Here is a 19,317-nt window from a genome sequence, read left to right on the forward strand (position 1 = left end):
ATAGGGCCTGGTCATTAAGGGGGCAAATCCTCCCGGTCTTAAAGTGGTTAAATTTGTTCTTTTTACTAAGTATCAAAAGTCCCTGTTGGACTTACACGGCCCTCGTAAATGCCTAACATAACATATCAGGTGACAAGCTGCTTGTTTTGACTGCTTTAAGGCAACGACCTAATTACACATCAGGGAATAAAGTCTACTGTGTCAGCGCTTCAGATAAGGTGCACAGAGGCTCTTGTGTTTACAAACTGGGTTGAATTAGAGATGGTAGGTGTGTTTTTGGGGTTGGGATTAAAGCAGGGAAGGCGTGTTCTGTGAGGAGTAAAACCCTGCACAGGTGAGAAGCTTGGTAAGCCAGGTATACTAGCAACAATCTAGAAGTGACTGCTGTGAAATCTTACATAAGGTATGGCTTATTCCTGAGATTTTATGTGCAAATGTTGTCTGTGTTCATAAGAAAGATAGAAAGAAAAGAAAAGGTAGATATCCTTTATATTCCACCTGATCTAAGGAAGTTCTAGCTCTCCAGCTTATGTAAAATTACAAATAACAGCATGTCCTGCCAGCCACAGGTTGCACGTATAGTTCCGCAGTAGCTGTACTGGTACAGTAAAATTGGGAAGTTTCATTTTTCAACAGTTAACTGTTAACAGACAGCAGCTGTTACATTAAAGCCAAAGAGCAGCATGCTGTAAAAGTGAAACAGATTGTAATAGTTGATTTTGTTACAGTTAAGCGTTATTGTGCTTCTTCTAATGTGAAATTTATATAAAACTATTCTAACTTTAGAATTAAATAAATTACACTACTGAAAATAATCAAGTAACCCTAAAAAATCATTACATGCCTGACGAAAGGGTCCTGCAGTGCTCTTTCGCTGCTGTGATGTGATTGTTAAACAGTTAGACATCTTCCTAGAAAAAAAAGCAGCAGATGTGCTCAATCGCATACCATCTTTTAGGGGTCAGGAACCAGAGCTCTGGCTCAGGTGCCTCCACCCTCATAATGATCCAGTGATAGAAGGTAGCCAGATACTCAATGTAATCCATAAAAGTAAATCTTTATTGACTACATAATGGAGTAGAGCAATTTGCTGTACTCCAATATGTAGCCAATAAAGATGCACTTTTATGGATGATATTAAGAAGCTGGCTCCATTCTATCATTGGAACTTCTTGAAGACCCATGGTGTGATGGCGAGATATGCTTTTATTTCTGTTAAAATCTAGTCTGTTCATAATTTGCCCAGTTATCCTTCCTAATGCTGTTAACAGTAAAGCTGACCACATTTTCATCCATGTGTGGGTGCTCCTGCTCAACAGTAGTCAATCCAATGATGCCCAGTGGGCTGCAGCAACTGATCAGTGTATTCTGACAGCACAAAGTCCATTTTGTCAGAATACAGTATTGTTGATTTACTATTGCAAAATCTGGTGCAGCTCTGCATAGAAACAATCAGCTTCCAGGATGTTTTCTGTTGTCAAAGCTTAATTGAACAAGCTAAAGTTAGAAAGGAATTGGCTACCATGCACATCTGCACCAGATTTTGCACTCTCCAGTTTTAATAAATCGACCCCAATGTCTCGGTGGGGAGGATTCCTCACTTGTGTGAATAGAGGAATTTGTAACTTTTTTTTTTTTTCACCAGCCAGCTGTAATATGCGACCAGTTCAAGAATACTCCTTACACCAATAATATATAAAGGTTTTATTCTTCCCATCCTGACACAGCACAAAACACTGCATTCCCAAGCACATTAGTCCTCTTTTGACCTAAGTACATGTAGAAGTGTAAATATTACATACAGTCAGTATATATGTTTTTTTTAAAGGGTTTCCAAACAATAAATTAGTATAAGGGAGTTATGACTTTACATTGTCTTGTCTCTTATTCTTACTTGTTTTATTAGCGCTTATCACCTGTTACAAAGTTGTAGTATCTGTTTAGTGTTGATTATCTTGCACATTTGTTTGAGACTAGACTGCATGCAACACTGGACACCCTTGCACAAAACATGTGATGGCAAACTGTGCTAGCTCAGGTCACTGGTTCAGTTTGCACATCTGGTGGCCTGTTGATTCATGAATTAGCAGCTCTGGAATTTGGCTATTTAGTTATAATTAATTTAACGGAGAGAGATCAGGTATGCTCTCTCTAAAGAGTTAGATCAGAAATACTCTATCCAAAAAGGCAGTTTATGTACATACTATCCAAGGAGGCAGTCTGGTTATACTCTATCCAAGGAGACAGTTTAGGTATACTCTATCTAAGGAGGTAACTAAGGTATGCTCTATCCAAAGAGGCAGTTTGGGTATACGCTATCCAAGTGGGTAATTCAATCATACTCTAGTCATATTTTCAGACACCATGGCTTTTGTTAAGTGAATGTGCACCTTTGGGTACCTAGAAAAAGTTTACATCTTTTTTTAGCAAGCTGCCATATCTTTTGTTTCTGTTGCTGTTGCTGCTGGTTTTGCTGCTTTTTGCTGTTTTGGCAAAGGCAGATTTACCAGAGGTGGTTAAGTGAATATGCAGTAGAAAACAGAATGTGGCTTCATCCAAATTTGCAAGGCTAAAATACATGGTGAAAATAGTCACAAACGAATTGCTGAGTGTAACTTAGATATGTGTTAGCTTTGTTTTCGGAAGCCTTGCTGAAAATGACACAATTTGGCTTTTACAACAAAGGGCCAAAATAATTGGCTTCTCGATAGTCAGAAACTCAGGAAAAAAGGTTTTTGTGACTTGAAGCAAGGTACCTCTAATGATGCTTATCCCAGGTCTGTATCTCTACTGTGTAAAGAAAAAAGCGTAGCTTGAATCATGCCAGTAAGTACAGCTATTGCTGTAATTCCAATGCTGCAAGCACTAGAGCACAATCTTTCCTACATGAATGCAATCCTGTTATTTACCCTCCCTTTCTTTTCCTTTGTCCGTTCACAGAATGCCTTGTACAGAAATCATTGGAGGTAACTACTACACACCACATGTTACAAAAACCAGTCAGTCTGCAAGCCAGCCTTTTTGGTGATGGCTAATTCAGATAGTTCTTCTTATCCCAAGAAAATTCTACTTCATCACCATCTTCATAGCCTGGTTAATCTTCAGGGTACAACTAATGTAAATTAGAATTTTTACAGTCTTTATAAAAAAATATGAGTTCCCGTCTTCTTTTTCTTGTTCCTTGGCCATGCACCCTCCACCAAACACAAACACACACTGCATTAGTGAAATAAGGTTTTTAAGACGTAAAGGTGACTGAAGTTTGGTGATGAATCTGAGCAACACTATAGAAGGTGACGCCTATTCTTTATCAGTTGCTACAGCTTTTGCCTTTAAAAGGATAGCAGCCTCCTAGATAGGTGCTAGGAATTAGATGGTTAGAATTGGTGTGTGTTTTGATGGTTAAATTTAGTTGTCACACTGTAGTCAGTGTGGCTGTAATGTTTGTTTTGTAAAAGCATAGTTGCTCACTATACTATATAGTGAAGCTGTGATTAATTAGTTAGGTCTGCTCAGTGTGCTCAGCTGCTGCCAGTCTGATCTAATAGCTCCCTCTGTATCTAGAGAACTTGAGAAGTTTCTGGATGATAGGTGTGGAGCTATGCAGATGGCAGCATGAATATTGATACAGCCCTGGCCTATCACAGAGAGGCAGGCCCTGATGGCATGCTGAGAGACTGTATATATTCTTTGAGCACACTGAGCTCAGGGTCTTTTCCCAGAGTGAATTGGTCCAGCCTGGAGGGCACGCTGCCCTCCCAGGCACTGCTGATATGTCTGCTGTCGCGAGACCTCAAGTGTGCAACCCGAGGGCCTGGATGCTGAGACCCTGGTGCTAAAGAAAGCTGACTGAGGGGAGGCTGTTCACAGAAGCACTAGTCTGGTATAACCGGAGTAAGGTGTCACTTGGAAGAAGGCAAACAGATGTTGCTTGGGCCTTGTGTGAGTACAGACTCTTTGAAAGATCTTGGGGATCTTTCTGCTTTTGCCAAGCCTTTGGTGCTTGTAAAAGTCAGCTGTGGGTCTATTTAAAGCAGATACCAGCTGGTGTCCTGAAGAGCTTTGTCTGTATCTTCTTCTTCTTTAAGGGACTCTACTACTCTGAAACTGAAGTCTACTGTTTGTTTCAAGCCCAGACTTTACTAAAATTTGCTCAAAAAGAATACCAAAGTCCTTAAAGTGGTTAAAAAGCTTTGGGTTTTTTAAAATAAAAATAACAAACATGCCTATACTTATCTGCTCTGTGCAATGGTTTTGCAATGAGCATCCCTGATCCTCCTCCTCTTGGATACCTTACCGGTGCTCAAGATCCCTCCATTTTATTGAGTGCCCCCAGGGAAACCCTTTTCCTGGGGGTACCTCTGCGTGTTTGCTCCTGAATGCCGCTGCTGTGTCCATTGACACAGACAACATGATTCAGCCCCACTCCCATGTCACCGGATATGCTCCTGCTGCTATTAATCTTTCCAGTTAGGAGAAAGACAACAGCGGGAGTCGCTGCGCTTGTGCACATTGCTGGATTGGATGGGTTCAGGTAAGGAAAGGATGGGGGGGTGTCTGCAGCTGCAGCACAGGTTTTTCACCTTAATGCATAAAATGCATTAGGGTGAAAAAGCTTAAAGCTTTAGAACCACTTTAAATTGTATATAGTTCTTGTTTTTGGAGTATCCCATCACTACCCTAAATTCTATCAAAGTTCTCCAAAAATAAAAACAACAAAAGAATCACTAGACTGTTTGTTGAAGAAACAGGCGAATGAGCCTGTGTGCCTGGCTGCGGGGCAAAGCCTGAAGTGAAGACCTGGACAGTAATCCTGCGGCTCCTACGGAGTAGAGCTACATAAGTGTGTTTTTTCTGCTTTGTTGATGTAGTACACAATGTACTATTTCTATTTCTTATAGAGGATGTTAATATTTCCAGGAATTCCACACCCTGACATTATCATAACTCATCTTATGAAAGGGAAGACTGTTCTGTCTTTACAAGTTTAGAAGAGTTTTAGTAATTTAAAATATGCTGAATGGGCTCAACTCTCCTTGCCTGGAATCTCCATATCACTACAGATGTCAGTTGCCATACTGCCCACTTGAAGAGGTCTGAGCAAGTACCATGAAAATTAATCAATGTTAATTTAAACAACAGTATGTACATTTACTTATTTTTTTTAAGAGTAACTCCACAATCTTTGCTGGGTAATGTACATTGCAGGGATCTGAACAGACTTTGTAGAAGATTCCTATATTTTGTTGCTGTGAAGCAACACCTGATTTCATACTGATTCTGAATGTGGGTTTATTATAATCACCTGGTGCATCTTCAGTTTTCTAATGAGGAAAGTTGTAGTGTCTGCATCCCTTTAGAAGTAATTTGACTTGTATTTTACTGCACGCATGTGATAATTAGTGAGCCAATCACACAAGCAAGAAATTACATTTGTAGAACACCTCCAGGTTGCCATATTGTATTGAATTATACAGGAAATTACAGCAGTAGCAGAATTAAATGGAAAGATAATTTTGAATAACATTGAACTACAATATTGTTTGTGTAGCAATTGTACAGACTTTATTGTTTTTATTTGCTATATTTTTTTCTTTCAACGTGGAGTTACCTTTTAATATACTGTATAAAAGGTGAATTTTGGATGTAAAAACACATGTTTACCCATCACATCTGTCCTATATAGCTTCTGGTAACAGCAGTTACAAATACTGTAGCTGCTGACTTTATAAAATAAGGTACTTAACAATGCGTAGGGTCCATCATCTTCCTGCAGCTGGTTCTTCTTACAGCTGTTGGACCCCAGCATGGCCATTTTTGATACAGAAGTCAACTCTGAATAGAAGGAATCATCACCAGATCCCCACTGTGTATTTGGGAGATAGCATGGCACTGCAGGACTAGTCCTGCAGCCTCCTGGGACATGTGAAAGGGGGCATGGGTAGGGGGCATGCCTAAGTGCACATCATTCTTGCTGGGCAGGAATTGAGGAAGTGGGATCAGGAACCTGTCAAAAAAGGTAACTGTTCCCCATAAGAAGAAAAATTCAGATATGTTAGGGACAGGGAAGGGGAATTGAATAAGCGGCACTTTTACTTTTGGGAGAAGGTCAGCTACAACAGTGCTTACAGTTTATGCCAACTTAAAGGGTAACTCCACTTTCGTGGGGGAAAAAAATAACAAATAAAGAAAAAACAATATAGCATATACAATTGCGACACAAATCATATTGTAATTGAATGGTATTAAAATGACCTTTCCTTTTCAATTTGCAGCCACTGAATTTTTCTGAAAATGCAATGCAATATGGCTACCTAGAGCTGTTCTGTACACAGAATGTGTACTGACCACACCCCAGAAACATCATTTCCTGCTTGTGTGATTGGCTCACAAAACTTTCCCAGAAGTCTGCACTAAGATATAAGTCAGATTTCTGGCACCCCCTGCAAAAAATTTTTGGTGAGATACTCCCAATAGGAACACATCTAAAGGGATGCAGGCCCAGCAGCTTTTCTCACTGGAGCCCTGCAACTGCCACAGCTGATAGATAAATATGAAACCACTCCCATTAGACCCACTCAGCACAGAGGCTTAGAGGAACAAACAATGATTTCTTACGAATAACAAAAGGCAGGAATCTGCAACAAAGTTTGTTAAAATCCTTGTGATGTACATAGATCACCCAGAGGGGAATGTTTTTTTCGCAACAAATGTGGAGTTACGCTTTAACCTCCCTGGCGGTATGATTCTGTCAGGAATTATGTACCAAAAGCGGTAAAAAAATGTTCATGGAAATTTGGCGTTATGTATTATAGGCCTACAATTCTTAGTAATTACTGACTTAAACCTGACCAAAACAAGAGTCTAGTAGACATCCCAGATGTGATAAATTTGAAACACAAACGCATGAATTATAATCAAATCAATAATATAATTTTATTATATAATATATATTATATATAATAAAATTATATTATTGATTAGATTATAATTCATGCGTTATATATTATATATATATATATGTGTGTGTGTGTGTATATATATATATATATATATATATACACACACATATATATATAATATATAACGCATGAATTATAATCGAATCAATAATATAATTTTATATATATATATATATATACGTGTGTATATAGGTATATATATATATATATATATATAGATATATATAGATATATATATATATCTATATATATATATATATGTGTGTGTGTGTGTATATATATATATACATATATACACATATATACATATATATATATAAAATGTGTTATGTGTTTGTGTTTTGTGCAATGTTTTGAATTTCCCTCCCTAGTTCCGCTCCCATGCAGCATTGCTGCTGCAGGGAACGGAACTAGGAAGTCATCACACCGACGGACGAGCGGCGGGGATCTCGGCTGGCGGTCACAGCAATGAGAGATCATCCCTGGATCGCCAGGAGAAGGTAAGAGACACCGCTGCGCTCTCTGCACATCTACCCTGAGCGTGACTCGGGGATACCGATCCTGGACTAGAAAATCCACCCCGACTCGGGATTACCGCCAGGGAGGTTAAAGTGCAAAAAAAAAAATATATATATATTACAGCATCTCTAGAATGCATGCATATTCCCACGCTTTATTCCTTAAAACATGCTGCAAGTGCAGAAAAATAATTATTGATGTGCTAAAAATATGGTATGTGCCTGCCTTCCTCTTTGACATAACGAGGCTGCTTGCACTAATTTCTTAAACATGTGGTGTCAGCTCTGACTACTTAAAGAGGACCTTCAGTGTACCTCCCCTATTTTGTTGTAGACACAGCTTGAATACTCACCCAGCCACCAGATCCAACGTTGTCCTGCTGACATCCTTCTGTCAACAGACACGGCTGGGTCCCGCACCACCATCCTAGTTGTGATGTCATCGAGAGGCCCGCCAGCTCTTCCAGGTTCAGCCGCTGGCATCCCACAATGACACGTTGTTCCACCCCTCCCTACTTACTGAGTGAATGACTAAAGGCTTTCTGGGATATGTGACGTGCATAACCCAGGAGGCCAAGAGAGCAATATGCACATCATTCATCTAGACCAGGGGCCTTCAAACTTTGGCCCTCCAGTTGTTCAGGAACTACAATTCCCATCATGCCTAGTCATGTCTGTGAATTTCAGAGTTCTACAATGCCTCATGGAACGTGTAGTTCCACAACAGCTGGAGAACCATAGTTAGAGGATCCCTGATCAAGACAAATGACATGCATTGAGGGACAGGGCCACGCTTTTTGCCAAAAAAAAGGTAAAATAAAAACTACCCGATTCATGTAGAGAAGGGGCGGAGGGGTGGAGAGGGGGGACTTAATATAAAAGGTGAAAGTCCGCTTTAGTTTCTGATGGATTACAATGAACATAAACCTCACCCCATCTCCTCCCACTCCTCATCTCCGTAACCCCTCCTTGTGCACAGGTAGAGAGCACAGAAAGTCATCAGCTCAAAAAATGTTTGGCAAAATCAACAGGTAGAATAAATTTATTGAACGGATAGCAAAAATGCTTTCAATGGTGTATTTAGCAGAACAAAAGAAGAGAAGTTCAATGTTAGATTTACATACACTTTATGGGGATTGTAGGTTTCATGATCCAGACAATTCTAGGTCATATTTTCTCTTATTATCCTAAGCACTTTTAGCATCACAGCACAAATCCCTGCTAATTAAAGGGAATCCCTCTCAATGATTCATTGCTGAGATCTGCTGAGTCCAATCACAGCCCAAAGCCTTGTGTTGACAAACCCTGAAAACTGTATTTTTTGTTTGGAATACCCCCTGAAAATTAGCAGGTCACTTCTTGGTATATGTCTATGGAAGCACTCCTGCACCTCCATAGCTGTAAATCTACAATGTGAGATTATGGCACTGCTGCCTCTAACTGCTAGTGTTATATGATTAGGATATTTGGTGATGTCACTACTGTGCTTGCCCTTGTTCTCTATGTTGGAGGCAGTGACATCATAAACCAAAAGTTCTGCCTTTACCACGATAGGGACAACGTGCAAAACAAAGCATGGGAAGTCAGGAGTCGGAAAAGATCAGCTGCAGGGAGACCACTGGTAATGCTAGTGACTTTATCTCAGAAGTCATAGGTACCTCTAAATGAGTGGGATCTATCTCTCTTCAGGACAATCATAGCTGTAAGTATAAAAATCTGGGAAATACTGAAAACCTTGTGTAGATGCTGACGTAATGCGGTGAGCAATTGTCTGCAATTGAGTTTTTACAGTACCAGCACTTCTGGTTTGCTGATTATTGTAAAAATAAAGCAAACAATTCTTTGTGATGGCAACTATCTGAAAAACAAGAAAGGTTCCGGAGGGGTCATCATCCTCCTGTCCACCTTTTAGCTTCTGTGTGTTTTCTACCCAGGTTAAAATATTTTTAATTGAATAAATGTTAATATCAGTATTAAAATAAAAATTAATAACTTAGTTCATAATGCTATTATGCCAAAATACAACATGAAACTGCATAAATATACATTGCTGTCATCATTACTTTTGCATTGTGTAATGATCAATAGGCTAGGTTTACATTTAATGGTTTGGGGGGAAAAAATATGTGCTTCGACCATTTTTACCACTCTCATTTAACCACTTTACCACTAGAGGATTTTGCTGTCCTACGTCTGAGCCACTTTTTGCGATTCGGCACTGTGCGAATTTAACTGACAATTGCGCGGTCATGCAACGCCGTACCCAAACAAAATTTACGTCTTTTTTTTTCCCACAAACAGAGCTTTCTTTTGGTGGTATTTGATCACCTGTGCGATTTTTACTTTTTGCGCTTTAAACAAAAAAAGAGCGTTTATTTTGAAAAAATAACAATATTTTTAACATTTTTTTATATGAAATTCCCCCCAAAAAAGATGTAAAAACCAATTTTTTTTTTAAATTTTTGGCCAATTTGTTTTCTGCTACCCATGTTTGGTAAAATAAACTCGCAATAAGCGTATTTTGATTGGTTTGCGCAAAAGTTATTGCGTTTACTAACTATGGGAAAGATTTCTGTCATTTTTGGTGTTTTTTTTTTTAACGCGTAATGGCGGCGATCTGCGATTTCTTTTGCGGGACTGCGACATTGCGGCGGACAGATCGGACCCTTGACTGACATTTTTGACACTTTTGGGGGTACCAGTGACATTACTGCAGTAATCAGTGCTATATATATGCACTGTTACTGTAAAAATGACACTGGCAGGGAAGGGGTTAATTTTATTGGAGAGGGAGGGGTTAATGTATGCCTGGTGCTTACTAACGTGTGGGGGGGGGGTGACTGAGTGAGCCAGGGACAGATCGGATGTCCAGCTATGCTGAACACTCCGATCTGTCACTCCCTGTCACTTAGGAGATCCGCCCGCTCTGTTTACACAAGCGGGCGGATCTCCAAACTGGATTCCCCGACGATCGGGGCAGAGCAGCAGCGGCATTTACTGTTATATTGTATACAAATGTTTTTAATGTAGACCAATAAATCTGTTATTTTTATACTTACGTACCTATAAAGTCCATGATTCTTCTTTTAATTCTCATTATGCATATTTATTAGGACGTGACACAGAATATATCCAAGGTGCCCGATGGCCACTGAATGGACACCAAATTCCTTCTGGGAAGGCTGTCCACAACATTTAGGAGTGTGTCTATTGGAATATTTGACCATTCTTCCAGAAGTGCATTTGTGTGGTCAAGCACTGATGTTGGACAAGAAGGCCTGGCTCACAGCCCCTGCTCTAATTCACCCCAGAAGAGTTCAGAACTCTGTGCAGGCCAGTCAAGTTCCTTCACCCCAAATTGGCTCATCCATGTCTTTATGGACCTTGCTTTGTGCAGTAGTCTAAATCATTTTGTGCAGGGGGATTATGGTGTGGGGTTGTTTTTCAGGGGTTGGGCTTGGCCCCTTAGTTCCAGTGAAGGGATCTCTTAAGATGTCAGCATACCAAGTCATTTTGGACAATTTCATGCTCCCAACTTCGTGGGAACAGTTTTGGGATGCCTCCTTCCTGTTCCAAATGATTTGGACCAGTGCACAAAGCAAGGTCCATAAAGACATTGATGAGCGAGTTTGGGGTGGAAGAACTTGACTGGCCTGCACCTCAACCTGATAGAACACCTTTGGGATGAATTAGAGACTGCGAGCCAGGCCTTCTCATCCAACAAAAGCGCCTGACCTCACAAATGTGCTCCTGGAAGAATGGCCAAACATTCCCATAGACACACTCCTAAACCTTGTGGACAGCCTTCCCAGAAGAGTTGAAGCTGTTAAAGCTGCAAAGGGCGGGCCAACTCAATATTAAACCCTACGGACTAAGACTGGGATGCCATTAAAGTTCATGTGTATGTAAAGGCAGACTTCCCAATACTTTTGGTAATATAGTGTATGTATAAATGGACAAAGACGTTTTTATTGTTTAACTCTATTATTTTCAGAATGAAATACAGTTGTAGCTGTTATTCTTATGGCTTTGTTTATAAATAAAGACATGTGATTATTATATAATAGCTGACATGGTGATCACATAATTGGGAACCAAGCTGATTGGTTCCTGATCACTAGCTTAGATTCTGAGTTATCCGTTACAGCCAAGCCTCACAGTGAGGAGAGTGCAGAGCTCTGGGCTGCTTGCTGTAAAAGAAAAAAAACATAGGTTAGCATTCTTTTTGCACAAAGCTTCATTCATAGGTGGGTTAATCGAATTTCCTGAAAAGAACAACAGGTAATTAACCTATGTTAGATGATTTAGAAAAACAAAACTACTGTGCTAACGCTAGCGACAGACTACAGCATACAGTATATTTTATTTTTCCCATAGTTCTACTTAAATGAGCTGCATATATAGTCCATAGCAACCAATCATAATTCAGCTGTCATATTTCCACCGTGTGGAATCAAGCATCTTGATTCTGAATTAGTCTTTAAAGATTTGAAATCTACCTACCAGAAACTATTGACACCAAAGATAGACAAGTCTATAGGTCCTAAAAAATAGATGGATATTTTAGATTTCCAAATATATTGCTCAACTCATGACATAGCTGTGGTTATCTAGTAATAATTCTCCGGCGCTTAGGTGCTGTGCTAAAGAGAAGGCTGTGTTGATGGCGTCTAGGTTCTTGCTGCCCTCTCAGGACAATGGGCATCCACATGAACTAGGAAACAAAAAAAAAACAAGAGAAGGGCACACTGACCTAGTGCAATATCATAAGACATTTATTGGAGAGTAAAAAAAATTCCATCCATCATATTCACAAACGCTTGCTAAAAATGCGCAAATAAACTCCTAATACAGTCCGGAGACCTCCAGGGTGGCTCTGATGAAGAAGGTTCTCCATTGAAATGCGTCAGCCTCACCTAGTCCTCCTGAAGTACTGAAAATAATCCCAGTCCTGGAGGTCTCCTGACTGTTTTAGGGGTTTATATGCGCATTTTTAGCAAGCGTTTGTGAGTATGATGGTTGGAATTTTTTTTACTCTCCAATAAATGTCTTATGATATTGCAGTAGGTCGGTGTGCCCTTCTCTTGTTTTTGTTGTTTCATAGCTGTGGTTAGATCACATGATGTATGCATGATATTTAAATAACTGACATAATCTATATAATAAAACCTGAAAAATATTAGTATTGCATAAATAGTATTGCAAAAATATTTTGAACAATTTACAACCTTTAACATGTTGTGCAAATAATCCATCCACATCACAATATGGTAATGTTCTGTTAACAGTGCTGACAATGTAGATTATACAGGAATGAAAACCACATTGTATTCAGATTGCATCTAGAGGTTAGTTTATCCACTTTTTAGAGTTTTATCAGTCTTTCTGGTTCAACATGGTAAGCAACTTTACTTCGAGCAGTGTTACATTTAACTAATAATCTTTAAAAAAAACACTTTACCACCGGAGGATTTTGCTGTCCTACGTCCAGGCCACTTTTTGCGATTTGGCACTGTGTGATTTTAACTGACAATTGCGCGGTCATGCAACGCCGTACCCAAACAAAATTTACTTCCTTTTTTTCCCACAAACAGAGCTTTCTTTTGGTGGTATTTGATCACCTGTGTTATTTTCATTTTTTGCGATATTAATAAAAAAATGCAACAATTTTGAAAAAATAACAATATTTTTCTAATTTGACAGTTAAAAAATATCCAATATATTAAATTTTTGTCATATATTTAGGCCAAAATGTCTTTGACAAAAAAATTCTCAATGAGCGTATTTTTAACCGCTTTAAGACTGGAAGATTTTACCCCATTCCTGACCAGGCCATATTTTGCCATTCGGCACTGCATTACTTTAATGGACAATTGCGCGGTCGTGCGAGGCTGTACCCAAATAAAATGTATGTCCTTTTTTCCCCACAAATAGAGCTTTCTTTTGGTGGTATTTGATCACCTGTGTGATTTTTACTTTTTGCACTATAAACAAAAAAGAGCGACAATTTTGAAAAAAATAACAATATTTTTCACATTTTTTTATATGAAATTCCCAAAAAAAATGAAAAAAATCAAATTTTTTTAACATCTTAGGCCAATTTGTTTTCTGCTACATATTTTTGGTAAAAAAATCGCAATAAGCGTATTTTGATTGGTTTGCGCAAAAGTTATCGCAGCTACTAACTACGGGAGATTTATGTAATTTTTATTGTTTTTTTTTTTTTTAACTAGTAATGGCGGCGATCTGGCAGCAATCTGCGATTTTTTTTGCGGGACTGCGACATTGCGGCGGACAGATCGGACCCTTGACTGACATTTTTGACACTTTTGGGGGTACTAGTGACATTACTACAGTAATCAGTGCTATAAATATGCACTGTTACTGTAGAAATGACACTGGCAGGGAAGGGGTTAACTTTTATTGGTGATCAAGGGGTTAATGTATGCCTGGTGCTTACTAACGTGTGTGGGGGGAGGGGACTGTGTGACACAGGCACAGATCGCAGGTTCAGCTATGCTGAATCCTGAAATCTGTCACTGTTTGTCACTTAGGATTTCCACACTCGATCCCCGATCGGGGAAGAGCGGTGGTGATCACCGCCTCTCTTCCCCTGGCCCGACTCCCGCTGTGACTGAATACAGTGGGAGCGAGCCTCCGGCGGCGTGCACGCGCCGCCCACAAGGGGAGGAGTCCAGCGACGTAGGTCTACGTCGCTGGACGATATCGAGCCACTTTGCCGCACTGCGCAACGTGACTGGTCGGCAAGTGGTTAAGAAAGTTATACTTAAGGCAGTTTTCCCAAGTAATAAGGAGATGTATCTGCCCATTTCATTTTTTGGAAGAGAATTCAGCAGGCAACTGAAATAAGTTATCCCCAAACAATTTAAATAAAGAACAACGCTGCATTTGGTTTGTGACCAACAGAAAAACAGTCCCAGCAACAGACTTTGGGGTTGATTTACTAAAGGCAAAAAGACTGTGCAGTTTCACTCTACCAGGGCATTTGCTCCAGAGCTTAGTAAATGAGGGGAAGCTCTGCTGACTTCCATCATCCAATTATGTGCAAGGAAAGATGCTGGTTTTTTTTTCCTTGCAAAGTGACGCTTTACCTGATTTACTAAGCTCTGAAACAAATGCCCTTGCAGAGTGCAACTGCAATTGCAAAGTCCACAGTCTATTTGCCTTTAGTAAATCAACCCCTTTTTGTCAATGAAGAGGTTAGAAAGAAGGAGGATTGCATATTCAGAGAAAACCAACCCCACTTATCTCATGAGGAAAAAATAGCAATCAGTGTAGGTTTTCTGCCTGGTATATACTATGCCCCCCAGATCGTTCAACCAGTAAACATGTACGATCCCCATAAAAATGAGATTCCCACCTAACCCAACGCAATGTCATCTCACGTCTAAGCCAAAGTTTTGCTGTAACCCTCCATCCCTCCGCAGCACATACCTACGTTTTGTGTATTTCCCTGCCATTACATTCAGCATCCGGAAGAAATAGGGTCCTTCAAGGTATGGAGAGACTTGTGACTCACTCCATGTGACAACTTTTGACGTTAATAAAACCTGTGCTTACTGCAGGACAGAAACAGGATTATCCCAGCACATAAAGTATCATGCAAAATTCAGTAATATCACTGACAGTATTAATGCAATGCAGTGCAAAAGAAAAAGGCATGCTAGTTACTGATAAGGAAATGAGAACTTTACCTAGATTACGTCTTTTACTATATTATCTCTTGTGTGATTCTGGTTAAAACAGCTGCCCAGCAATGTTTCTGCTATAGGCTCTCAATAAGAAGTATGCAAAACTATATATTACTGTGTCAGCATTCTCGATTTTTGTTCTAAGTACTATATGTATATCTGTGCAGAGATGGATACATGAGTTAAAGATATTTACTCACCGGCCACCTTATTAGGTACCCCTTGCTTGCACCGGGTTGGACCCACTTTTTGCCTTCAGAACTGCCTTAATTCCTCATGGCATAGATTTAATAAGGCGTTGGAAACATTCTTGGTCCATATTGACAATGATAGCATTATGCAGTTGTTGCAGATTTGTCAGCTGCACATCCATGATACAAATCTCCCGTTCCACCACTTCCCAAAGGTGCTCTATTGGATTGAGATCTGGTGACTGTAAAGGCCATTGGAGTACAGTGACCTCATGTCATGTTCAAGAAACCAGTTTGAGATGTTTTGAGCTTTGTGACATGGTGCATTATCCTGCTAGAAGGAGCCATCAGAAGATGGGTACACAGGAGTCATAATGAGATGGACATGGTCAGCAACAATACTCAGGTAGGCCATGGCATTTAAACAATGCTCAATTGGTTCTAAGGGGCCCAAAGTGTGCCAAGAAAATATCTCCCACACCATTATTCCACCACCACCAGACTGAACAGTTGATACAAGGCAGGATGGATCAATGCTTTCATGTTGTTTACTACAATTTCTGACCCTAGCAACTGAATGTTGCAGCTGAAATCAGACCAGGCAACATTTTTCCAATCTTCCATTGTCCAATTTTGGTGAGTCTGTGCGACTTGTAGCCTTAGTTTCCTGTTCTTAGCTGACAGGAGTGGCACCCCGTGTAGGCTTCTCCTGCTGTAACCCATCAACTTCAAGGTTTGATTTGTTGTGCATTCAGAGATGGTATTCTGCATACCTTGGTTGTAACGAGTGTTTATTGTAGTTACTGTTGCCTCTCTATCATCTCAAACAAGTCTTCCCGTTCTCCCCTGACCTCTGACATCAACAAGGCATTTTCATCCACATAACTGCCACTCGCTTGATATTTTCTCTTTTTTGGACCATTCTCTGTAAACTATGAAGATGGTTGTGCATGAAAATCCCAGTAGATCAGCAGTTTTTGAAATACTCAGACCATCCCGTCTGGCACCAACAACCATGCCCTGTTCAAAGTCACTTGAAACCTCTTTTTTTCCTGATGCTCAGTTTGAACTTCAGCAAGTCATCTTCACCACGTCTAGATCCCTAAATGCATTGAGTTGCTGCCATGTAATTGGTTGATTAGTCATTTGTGTTACCAAGTATTTAAACAGGTGTACCTAATAAAGTGGCCAGTAAGTGTATATAGTATACATACAGGTAAGGGGATGGCAATTTCTCTGTGCTAATATTGATACTTCAGGGCTGATGTATGAGACTGATTGGTCTTATGATCTACACTTTAAATCAGGGTGGCCTGTTCTAACATACACAGACATACTGTATATTAGGATTTTTGCAATAGTCAAATATGTCATTGTAACATTCCTCTAAGACACCCCAAGTGTTTTCTTTGTGGAGCTATCGTAGTGAGTTTGAAATGTCAAGCAACGTTCTAAATGTACAGTGTGCGCCATTACTTTATTTTCTGCACCTAGGCAAAACCATTTAACAGCAAAACAATGTCATAGAAAATGCATATTACTGAGCTATGGGGTTTCTACCATCTGTGAGTAGAACAATAGTTTATACATCAGCCCTACTTATTCCAATTGTCTTGCAATGCAGAGGGGTTGGTTTTTGGTACAGCGTAAGTTTTAGTCTTGGAACTGAAGTTACAGGAACAGTTAGACCGCATTCACACTGAAGCGCAACGACTTTGTACTACTTCGGGGGCGACTTGTGAAGTCCCGTGCACCGCGACTTCGGCGCAACTTGCACGGACTTTATATAATGAATGTCTATGCAAGTCGCTCCGAGGTCGCCCCGAAGTAGTACAGGACTTGTGTGGCTCCTATTAGAACGGTCCTGTAGCAGTCAATGGACCCCGACGGCCGCGACTTGTTAGGCTGACAAGTCGCCTGACAAGTCGCGGCAGTGTGAATGGAGCCTTAGTGTGAGGGTTGGAGTTACAAGAAGGGTTGGAATTACAGTGAGAGCTGATATGAGGGTTATGGCTTTGAGAAGGGGGAGTACTCTGGTTGACGTTATAAGGAGGGTAACTGTTAGGGTTGGCATTAAAAGGAGGCTTGATGTTAAAGAGGGGCTTGATGTTAGGGTGAAGTTTGGAATTCAGTAAAGGGTTAATTGGAGTGCTGGAGTTACAGGGAGGATTAGTGTGAGGGTTAGAGTACGGGGGGGATTAGTGTAAGGGTTAGGCTTTCAGAAAGGTATGGAATTACGGGGAGGGTTGGGATCAAGTGATGAAGTTGCTGCACTAGGATCCTTCTTGGTTTACAATTTTTTTGCTTGTGCTGCATTTTGCTTTCTTATGATTTTAGATAAAGGGATTAAAATGAAATCTAAGACTACATGGATTTCTAGGAAATATCCACATTCTACATTAGGTCTAATACTTTCACAGATTCTCTCACACATTTGTTTCTAGCATTACTTTATGTGAATTTTTGCTTTACACATCATAAATCCGGTTCACATTCTGCTTGTGTTTATATTGTAGCTACCAAGAACTACAAGGAAAAAGACTGCCTGAGAACACTTCATTAAACAGTTTACCCTGCAGGAATTCTTTAACATGGCTATTGTTTCTTTCTCCGTTGTGGTAAGAGAACATTCCTCATGATATATTTATGCCTGTTAACAATGTGTTTGCCAAAGGCCAACTGCAGACTAACAGTGGCCTGTCATTTTTTGATGATTGTAGTGTATCACCTTGCACAATGGTCGAGGCCCATAAATAGTTTGGTAGAATGTTGCTAAAAGTTTTTATTTAAACAGGTCAAAGCATGGCTAGCAGTTGTAAGTTATATTTCGCTGGACTTGTTCTATAACAGGGGTCTTCAAACTATGGCCCTCCAGTTGTTCAGGAACTACAATTCCCATCATGCCTGGTCATGTCTGTGAATGTCAGAGTTTTACAATGCTTCATGGGATGGGTAGTTCCGGAACAGCTGGAGGGCCGTAGTTTGAGGATCCCTGTTCTATAATATTGAAGGCACTCATCCAAGGAGATTCTTCATCTCAAATATGTGTTGGTAACATAGGCCAGTATTTAAAGCCAAACAGGTAAGTCAGTCAGCTTCCAATACATCTGTGAAGGTTTTTATATATCCAGGTTAAAGGATAGGTATAGCCAAAGCTATTTGGGCTGTACTTTACCTATGGATCACAAGAGCGCAGTTGGTTCTGCACTCCTGTGATCTGTTTTCAACCAACAGGGGGCTGAACGGTCCAGGCTCTGATAAGATCCTAGCCATACAGTCAGGATCCACCCAGAAGCCTGGACCGACAGCTGGCTCAGCCTCTCAGCCAACCCGTTGAGAGCCTGAGCCAGCCCCTGCTGCCCCCTGCACTGCCCAATGCTGCAGTGAGCGCTGGAGGGGCAGAGCACAGAACCAGAAACTGACAGTCCCCGGCTCTCTGCTCACAGAATGCTGAGAAATGAGTGATTAGCAGTGTTTGATCACTAAGTTCTCAGTGCAGAGCCAGTGGGGGACAGATGCAGCATTGGATCAATGCTGCATACATCTCAGTGAATATAAATGAGTTTTTTCTAAATCCCATACTTCTCTTATAAGGAATAACTATTAGTAGGTAGTCACATTTAACTTGATTTGTTCTGTGATGTTAAATATGTTTTTTTTTTCACAACTACAAACAACCAAACACAAATTCTTGGATGTAAAAAGTATAAGAGAACATCATAGGTAAAAACACACACACAGCAAGAAACATAATAGCAGGGGGGATCAAAGCAGGACATTGGGAAGTCTGTGGCCTAGAGAGGAATCGGGAGAAGGATAAACAGGTTTCAGTACCACTATAATATGCCCTGGCAGTTTTGCCAGAACTGTGCATGTGGGCTAGGGATTTGCTGCAGACTCAGCCAATAGTCTAACAAAACAATTTTCTGCAGTA

The 19,317-nt window shown here is 40.2% G+C and overlaps 1 protein-coding gene across 1 annotated transcript in view; it reads left to right on the top strand.

Annotated features, from left to right (window-relative positions):
* Positions 1-344: 344 nt before the first annotated feature.
* Positions 345-19,317, top strand: part of RHOBTB1 (Rho related BTB domain containing 1) — a 139,878-nt gene continuing 120,905 nt past the window's right edge. Inside the window, exons 1-2 of the mRNA XM_082268254.1 lie at positions 345-403; positions 17,900-18,001. The gene's annotated coding sequence lies outside the window, so the exon portion shown is untranslated. The remainder of the gene's footprint in view (positions 404-17,899; positions 18,002-19,317) is intronic.

Source organism: Pelophylax lessonae, assembly GCF_965119305.1.
Source record: "Pelophylax lessonae genome assembly, chromosome: 9".
NCBI lineage: Eukaryota > Metazoa > Chordata > Amphibia > Anura > Ranidae > Pelophylax > Pelophylax lessonae.